At 45.1% G+C, this 13,858-nt stretch overlaps 1 protein-coding gene across 1 annotated transcript in view; it reads left to right on the forward strand.

Moving 5' to 3' along the window:
* The window catches only part of SERGEF (secretion regulating guanine nucleotide exchange factor), a gene marked incomplete at its 5' end in the record, with an annotated part of 265,393 nt that overhangs the window by 165,860 nt on the left and 85,675 nt on the right, over positions 1-13,858 (forward strand).

The following is a 13,858-nucleotide window of genomic DNA, read 5'->3' on the forward strand; positions in this document are numbered from 1 at the left end:
GGAATGCCCAGTTGGACTCAAACCTCTGGTTATTTGAGACTTCCTTTTAGTTGACTTTGGACATTTATTGTTTATTGTTTTCATATATAGACCTGTTAGTAATTCATTTAAGGAATGTGCTCTTTACTCCCACAGGCACACTCAGTCTCCCTCTTACAGTACGTTACAGAGACTACCATGGAACCCAGACCACACGAGTTCAATACTGGCTTCTTCTTGCAAGCCTGTGACCTTGGACAGTGTCTAACCCCTCTCTGCCTCATTTTCCTCATTTTTAAAATGGGGAGGGCATAGAGTTGTCATGAGGATTAAGTGAGTGATTATTCACAAAGCACTGGAATGGTGCTCGGCTCTTAGTAAGTCTTCAGGAGTGTTCTGATCACCTGATGCTCAAGTAACTGCCCTCCGTAGGGCTTTAGTTCCCCCATCTGTAAACTGGAGAGTTAAACGTAGATCCAAGTTTCCCTCCAGCTTTGGTATTTTAGGCCCCTTGTCCCAACCCTGTCACTACCTGCCTTGTGTCAGTGATTTCTCTTTCTGTCGACTTTTCTCTTCCAGCCTCACTCTAAACTTCTTTCTTTCCTTTTTTTAAAGAGAGATTTTTGCTATAGGGTACATATACTCTTCGGAGAGGTATAACCTCCCAGAGGGGATGGCCATGCCTCAATCCCCTCTCCTCCATTCTCCCCTTGGGATTTTGGGCATGCATGCACATGCACCATGCATGAGTTTTAAGCCGCTGCGTCTGTGACTCAAAACATGGTCAGCTCTTTGGGAGTCCAGTGACGTAACCATTACACCCTCTTCTGGTCCCACCGACTCTAAACTGAGAGGTAAGACCTTTGTGTCTTCCTCTCGTGCCTATTCACGGCACCCAGAACAACGCCTGGCTCTCAAATGCTCTTTTCTAGTTCAAGATAGACTGGCTCAGCTGCGTTGGTGGTTTGAAGCAGTCCTTTGCAAGTCCAAATGTGACATACAGAAACAGAGCTAAGGGCAGCCGAGGAGGGAAACTGCTAGCCAGCCAAGGGGTCAGGGTGCAAAAGTGGCCAGAAACCGAGAGGGAACTAGAACATGTAACAGCAAACTGCATGCTTTGCAACAGTCCCAGCTCCTCCACACTGGAACTGCTCCAGCCTGGTGTAATTGACCAACTTAATGAATAACCAAAGGCAGTGCCTAGGATGTTCTTAGTGCTGCTGCTGCTGCTGCTGCTGGTACTGGGCTGGGAGAGCTTGCCTTTCTCTGAGACCAGCCCAAGCCGGAAGATGGCAGGGACTCTAAATGCATGAAAGGACAATGGCTAGCTGAAGGAGGGGGCATAGCAGCACAGCAGGCTGCAGTGATAGAGCTTGGGGCTGCAGAGAGCAGCAGCTCTGCAGATTGGCAGCCTGGCTTCAGCCCGCTCTGTGGATGTGCGAGGTTCCGTGTTTCCCTCCATCTCTGCAGTGGGCAGGATTCTACCTTGCAGCCTGTTGTGAACATGAGCGGGGATATGTGCAGTGTGTGTGTGTGCAGTGTGTGTGTGTGCAGTGTTTGTGTGTATTGGATTGTTGGAAAAGTCATGACACATTTCTACATAGAAACAAATACTTCGTGTCTTTTTTGACCTAACAGAGAGTTTGTTTCCCATCTCCCTTGATCAGGGTTGAGGGCAGGGAGAGTGAAGTATTTTCTTTGTTGGGAAAGAGCAATGGTGATATTCTGGAAAGCTGTACCCACCATTACCCAGTCAGGAGGTCATCAGGAGCAGGGAAGACAGGGCGTGCTGGTGAGAGGGTTATTTGGCATTTTGTCCCCAGTGCCTGGCTTATGGAGCCAGGAAAGGTGGCCCAGTTGCCGAGCTCTGGGTATGTCTATGTGCCTTGTGAGCTGAGAGCCAGAGGCTCCCCACCCTGGAAGGATGAGGCCCTCAGTGGTCCTCTGCAGGGTGCACGCTTTGCAATAGGAAGTAACAAGAAGCCTTCTGTTAGCCCTGGCAGGAGGCCAGCAGGAGGGAGCTGAGCTGGAGAGAAGAGCTCCTGCTTCCTTAAAGCAGGTTTCTCAGGGCCGGCTCCTCCCAGCCCTGCTCCACAGCCCACTGTGGATGGATTTCCGCCTTCAGGCTCCTTCCCTGAGCTCTAGCCCACTCATGCTAGGCACAGAGTGGTTAAAGGATACAGAAACACAGTAAATATAAATGCCAGGTATAGTGTGTGTGAAAGAGTAGAGTCTGAGGAAGGACATTTAGAAGAAAAATAGCGAGACAACGCATTAATGGGACAAAGACATGTGGTATTATCTGTTGAAGATAATTTTATAGTTTTATCAACTGGACAACGGAGAAATGTTCACATGTTAAAATATTCAGTTTTTAAGCTAAATGTAATGATTGAATATAAAAGAGAAAATGAAATAAAAAATGTAAAAAAAAAATACAGTTAAGTGGTTTAAAAAAAAAAAAGAATAGGTTGAAACAGAACACGAGAAGCCAAACTGGGGCCAGCAGGTGGCGTAGTGGTTAAGGCACTGGACTCCCACATGGCCAAGTGCAATTCCAGTCCCAGACCCAGTGGGTTAGAACGCAAGCCAGGCTCCTTGCATGTTTGACCAAAGTCCTAAGAGGAGAATGGAGGAGAAAGGATTGCAGTGTGGCCATCTCCCTGGGGGTTGATTTCTCACTTTCCCTCTCTCTGTCTCTCAGACAAATGCATGCCCCCTATGGCAAAAATCTCTCTTTAAAAATAAATAAATAAATAAGCCAAACTTGGCTCAAGGTGTGCAGAAGCAGCCTTAATGTCTAATGAATGTGCGGCAGACAGATCGAACAGGAAAGGGCGCTGAAGTGGAGACGGGCGGAAGGATGTAATGGAGAGCCTGCTCTGTCTTAGGTAATGGACACAGCTCCATAGAGTGTGGTTCTTGTACCTATTTTAAGTAAAGGAAAACTGAGAGTCTGAGGCTAAGTAGGTTAAACAGGTCATCCAGGGATAAGTAGCAGTAAATGGTTGAGCCACCTGCCAGACTGCCAAGCCTGTTCTTTCTGCTCCCCCATCCTGGGGCCTGAAGTGGTATGGGTGGTGGTTTAGAAGAGCACAGGCACTGGAGTCAGGTTGCCTAGATTCCACTCACCCTCCTCTAAGTAAGAGATGTTGTGCGGAACCAGCAGGTGGCATGATGATTAAGGCACTGGACTCCCACATGGCCAACTACAGTTCGAGTCCCAGATCTGGTGGCTTGAAATTTATGCTAGGCTGGTATGCATGCGTGCCCTAATATCCCAGGAGAATGGAAGAGGAGAGATTGCAGTGTGGCCTCGCACGAGGAGGGGTGATTTTTTACTTTCCTTCTCACTGTCTCTCTGGTGAGTGCACACACCTTATGGTAAAAACCTTTTTAAAAAGAAGCTGTTGTTCTAGTCCATTCTGTTGCTCGTAACAGCAGTACCAGGAGGGTATTGGTTTATTTTCCATGAGTTTTGGATGCTGAGACATCCAAGAGCAGAGTGCCGATGTCTGGGAAGGGTCTTCTTCCCTGTGGGGGGCAGGACCACCTGTGCGTGTCTGCTCTGGTCTCACTTCCTCTTCTTATAAACCTACCAGTGGTGAGGTAGCGGTGGCCCACCTTGATAACCCTGTCTAATCCTAATCACCTCGCAAAGGGGCTACCTCCTAATTTTATAGCTGGGTTAAATTTCCTTTAAATAACTTCACGGTTCAGCCAATTTCTAACATATAAACTTTTGGCGGTCACCTCGTGCACATGGCTTAAGCTCTGTGCCTTAGTCAGGGCCTCTGAGATACCAAGTGGTTGACCTCATGGGGTTGTTATGTAAAGTGCTAAGGACCATGCCCGAAGCAAAGGGTCAATTCATGTTAGCTGCGACAATGACGATGATGACTACGACCACGTGGAGGATTTTAAGACCTCAAGGAAGGAAGCAGCTTGTAAGAGGCCTAGGGCTGAGAGGAGGGGATCTCTGGAGCTGGGGGCGGGTGTCTTCTCCACCCTGGGTGTCAGGGTCCAGGGCAAGATGTCAACAGAGCTGCAGGATGGACTTGGAAGCTGGAACCTGGAGCCTTGGTCAGGACTGGACATCCCGACAGCCCTGGAAACTGTGCTGTCCCAGACTGGCTCCAGGTGAGGATCCTGCTGATCATCCCACACAGGGACTCAGGCCCTGTGGGTGCCAGCCTGAGGTGAGCCCCTCGGAAACCTCCTTTTACTTTCCTGTGGGGACGGAAATTCCACTCTGCTACTTCGGATCCTTCAGGTTGTTTTTTTTTAATTTTTTAAAATTTTTTAATTTATTTTTTAAAAGAGGTTTTTGCTATAGGGAATATGCACTCACCAGAAAGACAGAGAGAGGGACCAGCAGTTAGCATAATGGCTATGTCGCTGGACTCCCATGTAGTCAACCGGGGTTCGAGTCGCGGACCTGTTGGCTTAAACTCACGCCGGGCAGGTGTGCGTGCGTGCCCAAGATCCCGAGAGGAGAATGGAGGAGAAGGGATTGCGGCGTGGCCATCCCCCCTGGGGAGTGATTTCTCGCAAGCGCACGTGCCCTATAGCATAAACCTCTCGGAAAAAAAAAAATAAGAAAAGAGAGAGAGAGAGAGACAGAAAGTGAGAAATCAATGTCCAGTGACATGGCCGTTACGCCAACTGCTGGTCCCTCCTTCCGGTTTCTTTTTTTCCTCCTTTTGCAGTTTGGGTAAGTTCTTTCTTAATTCCCTGATTAAGTTTCTGTGGACATGTTTTCATTTGCCACTAGGTGCCCCCATGGCTAGCCAGGATGGTGAGGCTGTGACTTCGTGCTTTAGACAAAGGAAGCTGGCGTAGAGAAACTTGGAGGCCATTGGCCATGGCTGGCGGGGCCACTCTACCCATGTGCCTGTGACGTCCTCTGCCTCAGTGAGCCTGACTCCTCCTCCGTAAAACCAGCATCACGAAACCCACTCCCAGAAGCGGTTCCAAATGGGCCGGTAGCTCTAGTGCCTGATCAGTGCCACTGTATCTTGGTGCTCAGCAGGGGCTTGCTCGTTTGGCTGGTTCGCTAGTTCGCCTCCTTCCTTTCCCCAGGATTTCCCTCCAGGCCTGACAAAGCTTGCTGGGTGACTCCTCTTTGTGGAGGTCAACAAGGACAGCAGAGGTGAGCTGAGGGCATGTGGCCACTGCTTGCTCAGAAGGTCTCTGACTCTCTCGGCTCAGAGGCCCCACAGCCAGCTCTCTTCATGGCCCTCACCTCCATATCTGGTCGGACTGGTTCTGACTGTTTTGCTTCCCCTGGTGCAGTCACTCTGCCCTGAAGGGCAGGGGCAGTCCATTGGCTTCTCCCTGATGCAGTCGTTGAGCTGTCCCTCCCTGCAGAGGAAAAAGTGCTGACCGCCTCTTCTCTCTCCCTGCCCCACACAGACCCTGGGGAAGGTTTTACTGGTGGCCTTTTCCTGGAGCACTCAGGCTTGCCAGGCAGGCGTCGTTACAGGATTGAGTATTGGCAGAAGTGTGGTACCTTCTCTTCCTCCGAGCAACGCTGGTTATTTGACTAAATTGGAATCCGTGCTTGGATCTTTCTTGGTTTTGTTTTTGTTCTTCTGTTTCGGTGATGACTTCCAGTTGTTGAATCTTTGTGCCCTTGTGATATGTATGGCAGAACATCTGACCTTGGCCTGAGGCCCATCACTGCAGTCGTATGAGAATTTAATAGAAAGAAACAGCTCTTTTTTTTTTTTGGCATTGGCAGTTCTTCTGAGAGACAGTACTTCCAAACCCCAGGGCCTGGTAGAAAGCTTGGAGGCAGGTACAGACGTGTGTGTTCCTATAAACAGGGGTGGTAGGTAAACTGGATGCTTTACCTGTATTATTCCAATTAATCCTCATAGCAAATTAGTAAATTGGCACTATTATTAAAGACGTTTTTAAAAAAGAATGATTTTATTTTAACTTTTTAAAATTTATTTATTTAAATTTGACCAGAGTGGGGGAGAGAGGGAGAGAGGGAGAGAGGGAGAGGGAGGGATGGATGGAAGGAGGGAGGGGGAGAGGGAGAGGGAGAGGGGGAGGGGGAGAGGGAGAGAGAGAGAGAGAGAGAGAGAGAGAGAGAGAGAGAGAGAGAGAGAGAGAAGGGCAGGGAAAAACAAATGCCAGGTCTGGGATTTGAACCACAGTTGGCCATGTGGGAGTCCAGTGCCCCTAACCACCACACCACCTGCCAGCCCCTAAAACCATTTTTTTAAAGAGATATTTTTTGCTATGGAGTGTGTGCACTTGCCAAAAGGACAGAGAGACAGAAAGTGAGAAATCACCCCCAAGGGGGTATGGCCACAATGCAGTCCCTTCTTCTCCTACTGGGATATTGGGCATGCACACACATGCACCCAACATGAGTTTCAAGCTGCCAGATCCAGGACTTGAACCATGGTCAGCCATGTGAGAGTCCAGCGACGTAACCATCACAGATGGTGTAAAGCCATTTTCTAGGAAAAGCAAATCTTTGGGTGCACAATTTGCCATACCCAGGTCATGTGTAGAGGAGGAATCTGTGGACCAGCTCTTTCCCCCAGACCTCTAACTTCACAGCCCATGGACTACTGCCCGACACTGCCTTCCTGCAGAGTGGGGACAGTCTGGCCTGATTCTAAGGCCACCACGCAAGAATACCTCATCTCTTCATTTCAATATTTAGTTCCTCTTCATGTTGGCAGGTTCTTTTGATATCCGGCCTAAATCTCTTCTGCTCCAGATTAAACGGTTCTCTGCATAACAGCCAGATAGAACTGTGAGATCAGTGACATTGTGTTGGAAAGCTACCCTTTTTAGGTGCTTCTTCCCCCTTCCAACGTCCCTTTCCACTTAGATAACTAATTTACTTACTTAGTTTCTGAATGATGAATATATATTCATAGTTAAAAACTGAAAAAGCATGAAAAGAAGTCTCTCTCCCTTTCTATCCCCTGTCTGTCCAGTTTCCAAAAGCCCGTCTACCATACGTGCAACTAATGCTTATGAGCTTCCTCTGTACCCTCCTAGTTTCTTTTTGCATATGTAAGCAATAAATACTAAAATATGTTTTTATCCCCCTTCTCGATAAATGGTGACATACTAGGTATGCTTTCCAGTGTCAACTTTTTCAGTAATTTTCTGGAAGATCTTTACATATCAAGTATACACGTCTCCCTGGTTCTTTTTTCATTAGCTACATAATATTCTAGCGTTCCTTTGTACCGTAATTCGTTTGACTCATGCCCTGCTCATGGACAGTGAGGTCATTTCTTTGTTACTATAAGCAGCGCTGTAGTAAATAACCCATGAAATACAACATTTCATGTGTGAGAAAGGGTGGTTGTAGGCTATGTTTTTAGAAATTAAATTATCGTATCAAAGAGTAAACGTGACCCAGTTGTGGTAGTGTGTGCTGGTTGACGCCGCTACTCTGCAGGCTAAGGCCACATGGGAGGCCTGGGTTCAATTCCTGGCCTACCCGAAAAGCCAAATGTGGAGGTGCCTGCCTTAGACCCAGCTACTTAGGAGGCAAGGCAGGAGGATCATGACACAGAGTCTATATTTGAAAAAAAAAAAAAGAAAAAGAGTAAATATACTTGTAAATTTGCACAATATTGCAAAATTAACCTCCATAATGGTTGTGCCTTTTTTGTTTTTTAAACTCATAGTGGCCATGTATAAGGGTCTGTTTCTTGCAGTTTCTCTAATAAAATATGTTAGGAAACCTCTGAGTTTTTGCCAATCTGTAAGTAGAGAACTACTCAAGGTAGTTTTTATTTGTCTTGCTTTCTGAATTGAAATATAGCATATGTATATGCACTCACACATATGTACATATACATACATACACACACTCCATCCATACTACAGTATATATAGTGTATGTATGTTTACTATATTCATATGTATATATAGTGAAGTGCACAGATATTAGAGTTCACATTGGTGGATTTTATACATGCATATACCTAAGAAACCACCACCCAGAACAAGATGTAGAACGTTTCCATCACCCCATAAGGCCACCCCATTCCCTGTCTCACTCAGTAACTCCACCTGCAGAAGTAACCCACTCTTCTGACTTCTGTGTCTAAAGATGGGATTGGACTGTGTGAACTTTATACAAATAGTGTCGTATAGCATGCACTCTTGTTTGGCTTCTTGGGTCAATACATTCTATCTATGAGAATCATTTGTGTTGTGTGTTGCAGTAGTCTTTCTTATTGCTCATTCATTGTTGTGGTTTGAATGTGTTCTCCCAAATTTGTGGGCTGGAATTTGGTTGCACCGTAAAAGGTAGTAGAGGAGACTTTATCTGATTACAATACTAAAAGGTGGGGCCTCTGGGAAGCATGGAGGCATCAGAGTGGATTCCCATGATTGAGTCCTGGTGGGTTTATAAAGAGAGGGAATGAGACAGAGAGACACACGGATGTGGAGACATGCTCTGCTCTGTGTGTGCCCCTGCCTTCCACCATGTCATCCATGAACAAGAAGACCCTTTCCAGATGCGGCCCCGGACCCTTGGGCTTTCGATCATGAACCAAATAAACCTCTGTTTTCTTACATTACCCAGACCCATGTATTTCTGTTATTAGCAACAGAACAGACTAAGATGGTCTCTACCATTGTATAATATATTTATCCACTTAACTGTTGATGAACTTGTGGGTTGTTTTCAGTTTGGGGACTGTGGGTAAAGCTGCTATGGACATTCTTACACATGCCTTATTGTAGGTGTATACATTTATTTCTCTGGGGTGCATAACTGAGGGTGCAGGGTTTCTAGGTCCTATGTTTAGCATTAGTAGATACTGCGCTGCAGTTTTCCGAAGCAGCTGTACTAATTTACACCCCCCACCAGCAATCTGTGAGAGTGCCATTGATGCACATCCTTACATCTTACAGATTTAGGCCATTCTGGTAAGTGTGCAGTGTGGAATTTCACTGATTTTAATTTACTTTTCTATCATAAGGAATTACGACGTGAAGCACTTTTTAAATGTATTCCAGACAACTTGGATGGCTTCTTTTGTCAAGTCTAAAGGCTTTAAGTCTCTGCCACTTAAAAAAATTATTTAATTCCATTTGTTATTATTGTTTAATTTGATCAGAGAGAGAGAGGGAGAGAGAGAGAGAGGAAGTGAGAAAGTAAGCCATCAGGTCCAGGACTTGAACTGCGGTCGGCCATGTGGCAGTCCTTAACTAGCACACCAACTGCCAACCCCTAGTCTCTGCCATTTTAAAAAATTTCTTTCTTTCTTTAATGAGAGAGAGAGAGAAAAAAAAGAGAGAACGAGAGACCCTCAACAGGGTCTATACTGAGATCACCCTATAGCCCTGTTAGCCAGCCAAGATCCTGGGCACTCATGGGAGTGCCTGGTGTATCTAGGTTGACCTGGGAACTGAACCCTGATCTTCCATATGGCTTCCAGCATTGCCAAACATTGTGTAACAGCTGGATTACTCTGACTGGTCTGTCGTTGCCCATTGTTTTAGAGTGGGCTTTGTCTATGTTTTTCTTAATGACTTGTTAGGCATCCTTTGTGTCATAGATTACATTTCCGTTGTTGAACACACATTGGGTAATCAGAAAAGTCATGACATATTTTTCTATTTTTCTGTGCAAAAGTGTGTCATGATTTTTCTGATGACCCAATATACCCCAGCATCTTCTCCCAGTCAGTGGCTCACTCTTGAGCACAGTTAAGGTTTTTGTTTGTTTGTTTGTTTTAGTGAACAAGGGTTCTTAATTTTAATGAAGTCTAGCTTATCAGTCTTTCCATTAATGGCTTGAGGTGTTTGTATCCTAGGTATGACATTTTCATCTATTCCAAGGTCATGAAAATACATTCCTATTGTTTACTTTTTTATTCATTCTTTTATCCTGAAGCTTTATTATTTTGCCTATTACAGTTTGGCCTAAAATCCACCTTAAATGAGTATCTTTTTTTTTTTTTTTTAAAGAAAAGAAATATTGTTCTAGAATCGTTTATTGAAAAGTTCAGGATCAACAAGGTAGTGTAATGGTTAAGGCGGCTGGATTCCACATGGCTGATTGCACTGTATGAGTCTGGACCTGGCAGCTTGAAAAATCACACCTGGTATGTGTGTATGCGGACCCAAAATCCCAAGAGGAGAATGAAGGAGAAGAGATTGCAGCATGGCCATTCCCCTTAGGGGTGCTTTCTTTCTCTTTCTTTCTGCCTCCCTCTGGCAAGAGCATGTTCTGTATCACTAAATAAATCTATAAAGTTCATCTTTCCCCCATTGAATTATAAGGGCATCTTTGTTATAAATCAAGAGATTGTGTCTATGTCTTGATATAGATACGATATAGATACTTTACTTTTGGATTCTTCTTTTTCATTAGTTTGTTTTTTTCTATTTTTTAAATTTTTATTTATCTCTTCAGAGAGAGAGAGAGAGAGAAATAGATGGGGATACACACTCAGAGGAGTTTTCATGCTGTGATCCACCCACAGCTCCAGCCAGCCCAGGTCATGGACGTGTGCACACACATGCACGTGGTGTGTGCAGGAGGGTCTAAGGACATCAAACCCAGGGCCTTCTGATGTGGGTTCAGCTTTGCAGAGTGTGTTACCACTGCACCACAGCCTGGCCGCTTGTTTCTCTACTTGTACTCTAGTACCATGCCATCTTGATCATTGTGGTTTCCAATAAATCATATCTGGTATTCTCAGTGCTCATACTTTGTTCTTTAAGATTATGGTGGCCTTCCTGATCTCTGTCTAGTTTTAATTATTGTAAGTGAAAGTGAGCATCTTTTCCTATGCTCAAGACCCATTTGTATTTTCTTCTTTATGAAGGGTTTTCATTAAACCTGTTAGTTTGTTTGTTGGTGCTCCAATTACCCCCAAATCAGCGCCTTAAAACAATAGAGTTTTGAGTTCAAGGTCAGCAGTATGAAATTGGTCTCTCTGGGCTACTGTGTTGGCAGATTTACTTCCTTTCTGGAGGCTCTAGAGAGACTTTGTTTTCTTGCCTTTCCAGCTCTTTAGAGGATGCCTGCATCCCTTGATGTGAGGCCCCTTGCATCTTCAAAGCTAGAGATGGTTCCTTGCGTCTTTCTCCTGCTGTGTTACTCTGACACTGACTCTCCTGCCTCCCCCTTCCATACCAAGGGGCACTTGTGCTTACATTAGGCCCGTCTGGATAATCCAGCACAATCTCCCCATCTTAATGTCAGTTTATTAACAGCCTAAATTTCACCAACAAACCCAGTTCACCTTTGCAATGTAATGTCACGTACTCACAGGCTCCAGGAGGAAGGACTTGGGTATCTTTAGAGGCCATTCTTCCTACTGTAATATTCTTTGTCTTAGCTGTTTGAACTAATGTTTGCATTCTCCCAAAATCTATATGTTGAAACTTAATCCAAATGTTATAGTTTCAAAAGGTGGGGCTTTTGAGAGGTGGTTAGGGCATGAGGGCTCTGTCCACATGAATGGGGTTAGTGCCCTCATAAAAAGAGGCCCAAGGGAGCGTGTTTACCTCTTTTGCCATGTGAAGACACATAGAAGGCGTCATCCATAAGGAGTGGACCCTCACCAGATACTAAATCTACTGGTTCCTTGGACTTTCCAGCCTCCAGAACAGTGAGCAATACATTGCCATTGTTTATGAATTATTCAGTCTAAGGTATTTCGTTATAGCAGCCTAGATGGACTAAGGTACCCCCTTTTTACAATTGGATTGTTGGTCTTTTTCTAATACATTTCTAGGAGTTCTTAGGGAGAATTGGCCTTTTTCTGCGGTTTGAATTGCTAATGTATTTCTTTAGTTTATTGTCTCTTATTCTGGCTTTTGGTGTTTTTGGTTATTTTGTCCTCATTGTTTTAGCCATGTAACTTTTTCTGTTAGTGTAGATTAAATTTGTCACTCTTGGGACCAGCAGATAGCATAATGGCTATGCCGCTGGACTCCCATGTAGTCTACTGTGGTTCAAGTCCCAGACCCAGTGGCTTAAACTTATGCTGGGCTCATGTGCGGGCGTGCCCAAGATACCGAGAGGAGAATGGAGGAGAAGGGATTGTGGTGTGGCCATCCCCCTGGGGGGTGATTTCTCGCTTTCTGTCTCTCTGTTTCTCTCTGTCTTTCTGGCAAGCACATGCGCCCTATAGCAAAAACCTCTTCAAAAAAAAAAAAAAAAGTCACTCTTTTCCTGCATGGCTTCTGAATTTTGAATTAGAGAAGGCCTCCCTACTCCAGGGTATAAAAATCTTTCCTCATATTTTTATTCTAGTACTTTAATAGCTTTGTTTTCTACATGTAAATTTTTGATCCATTTGGAATTTATCCTGGTATGCAGTGTCAGGTGTGGATTCAACTTCATTATTTTTCCAGATGGCTGCTCAGTTATCTCAATATTTGTTGTATTCTTTGGCTGCCTTCCTGGGTCTTGTTGCTACGAGAGCAGTCCTAAGGCACAGTGAGCGACAGTGACTTGCCTGAAATTGCACAGTAGTCAGCAGCAGAGCTGAGATTAGAACCAAGTCCAGCTCATGTTGCTGAGGCAGGAGTCGGCGGCTGGTTCTCAAGGAGCTTTCTCAAGTGATAGCCTGGCCTGACTGCCAGGTAGAGAGGAGTGGCTGAGGCAAAGCCACCTCTTCTAGTTCTCCTGGTTCTCTGTGCTCTGTCCCTGGTCCTTCCTCGCTTAGTTCTGGAACTGGTATATTCATTGCCACTACCACATCTGGCCGCTTGGGGTACCATATTTTCTTCTCCATCCAGAAATGTGATGAAAGCCGTTTGCTTTTTGGGAGAGCTGTTTCACAATAAATAACATAGATGCTTTTACAGAAACTTGGTTACTATTCAAATCACATTTCTGTTGAGTCATGTGTTTTTCAAGGCATAACCTCACATCCAAAAGTAAATCTTTTTAGCTTCCAATAAAAGTGGATGTTTTTTCACGATTATTCTAAAGGTTTCCTGAAGGTGCGCGGTTCATATCGTTCCTCAGGAGTCACCTTATATGAGCAGGACATGCGGGTGCTGGCTGTTGAGGAGGCTCCCACACTCGCTGACTTACACACTCTCTCATGCTGGTCTTTTGAAGCACAGGACTGACTGCCCCTTGTTCCGGGTCTTTGTTAGATCTCATTTTACAGGAGCAGAGACTGCAGTGGGACCCGCTGTACTTGATTACAAATATTGAAGCAGCTTGGGGTTTGGCTAAAGCAACTCTAAAGTGACCTCATGGTGAAAAATAGAGGGTTAGAGTAGATTAGAAACAGCCTGCTGCAGTGGAAAGGCTGAATGCTGGTTCCATGTCTACCTGCCACTAACTCTCTGTGTGATCCTAGGTGGTCACTCTCCCTCTCTGGGCCTTAGAATCCCCGTCCAGGAAATGTGGGTATTGGACTAAACCATTTTTAAAGTCTTTTGCCTCTGTCAAAATCTGTTCTCATAGTCCCAAACTGTATGGTGCATATCTTTAAAAGTTTATTTATTTATTTCATGAGAGAGAGAAAAAGAGAGAGGAGACAAGTACTTCAACAGAGTATTCCTACCACGATTCATACCCAGCTCAGCCAGCCTGACATGTACAGGGAGACCTCAGGATGTGAACCTGGGACCTGCCCATGTCGGTTCAATATCGTAGAGCACTGCATTACCATTGTCCAACATGGCTGGCCTTGTGTTGTATGTAATATAACTGTCTATTAGTGCCTTGCATGCCCTAGATTCTTCTCATGTTTCTTAAATACCAAATGATTATTGCATACAGTTTCCCTCAGTCCCTCCCTTCAGCCTACTGGTGACCAGTAATGTTCCATGCAGCATTCTGAATGTTGTGGAGGAGTCTGATGGATGGTCATAATGTCATGGAGCCCACATGTCAAGGGAAAGA

Source organism: Tupaia chinensis, unplaced genomic scaffold, assembly GCF_000334495.1.
Source record: "Tupaia chinensis unplaced genomic scaffold, TupChi_1.0 Scaffold000077_1, whole genome shotgun sequence".
Taxonomy (NCBI): domain Eukaryota; kingdom Metazoa; phylum Chordata; class Mammalia; order Scandentia; family Tupaiidae; genus Tupaia; species Tupaia belangeri.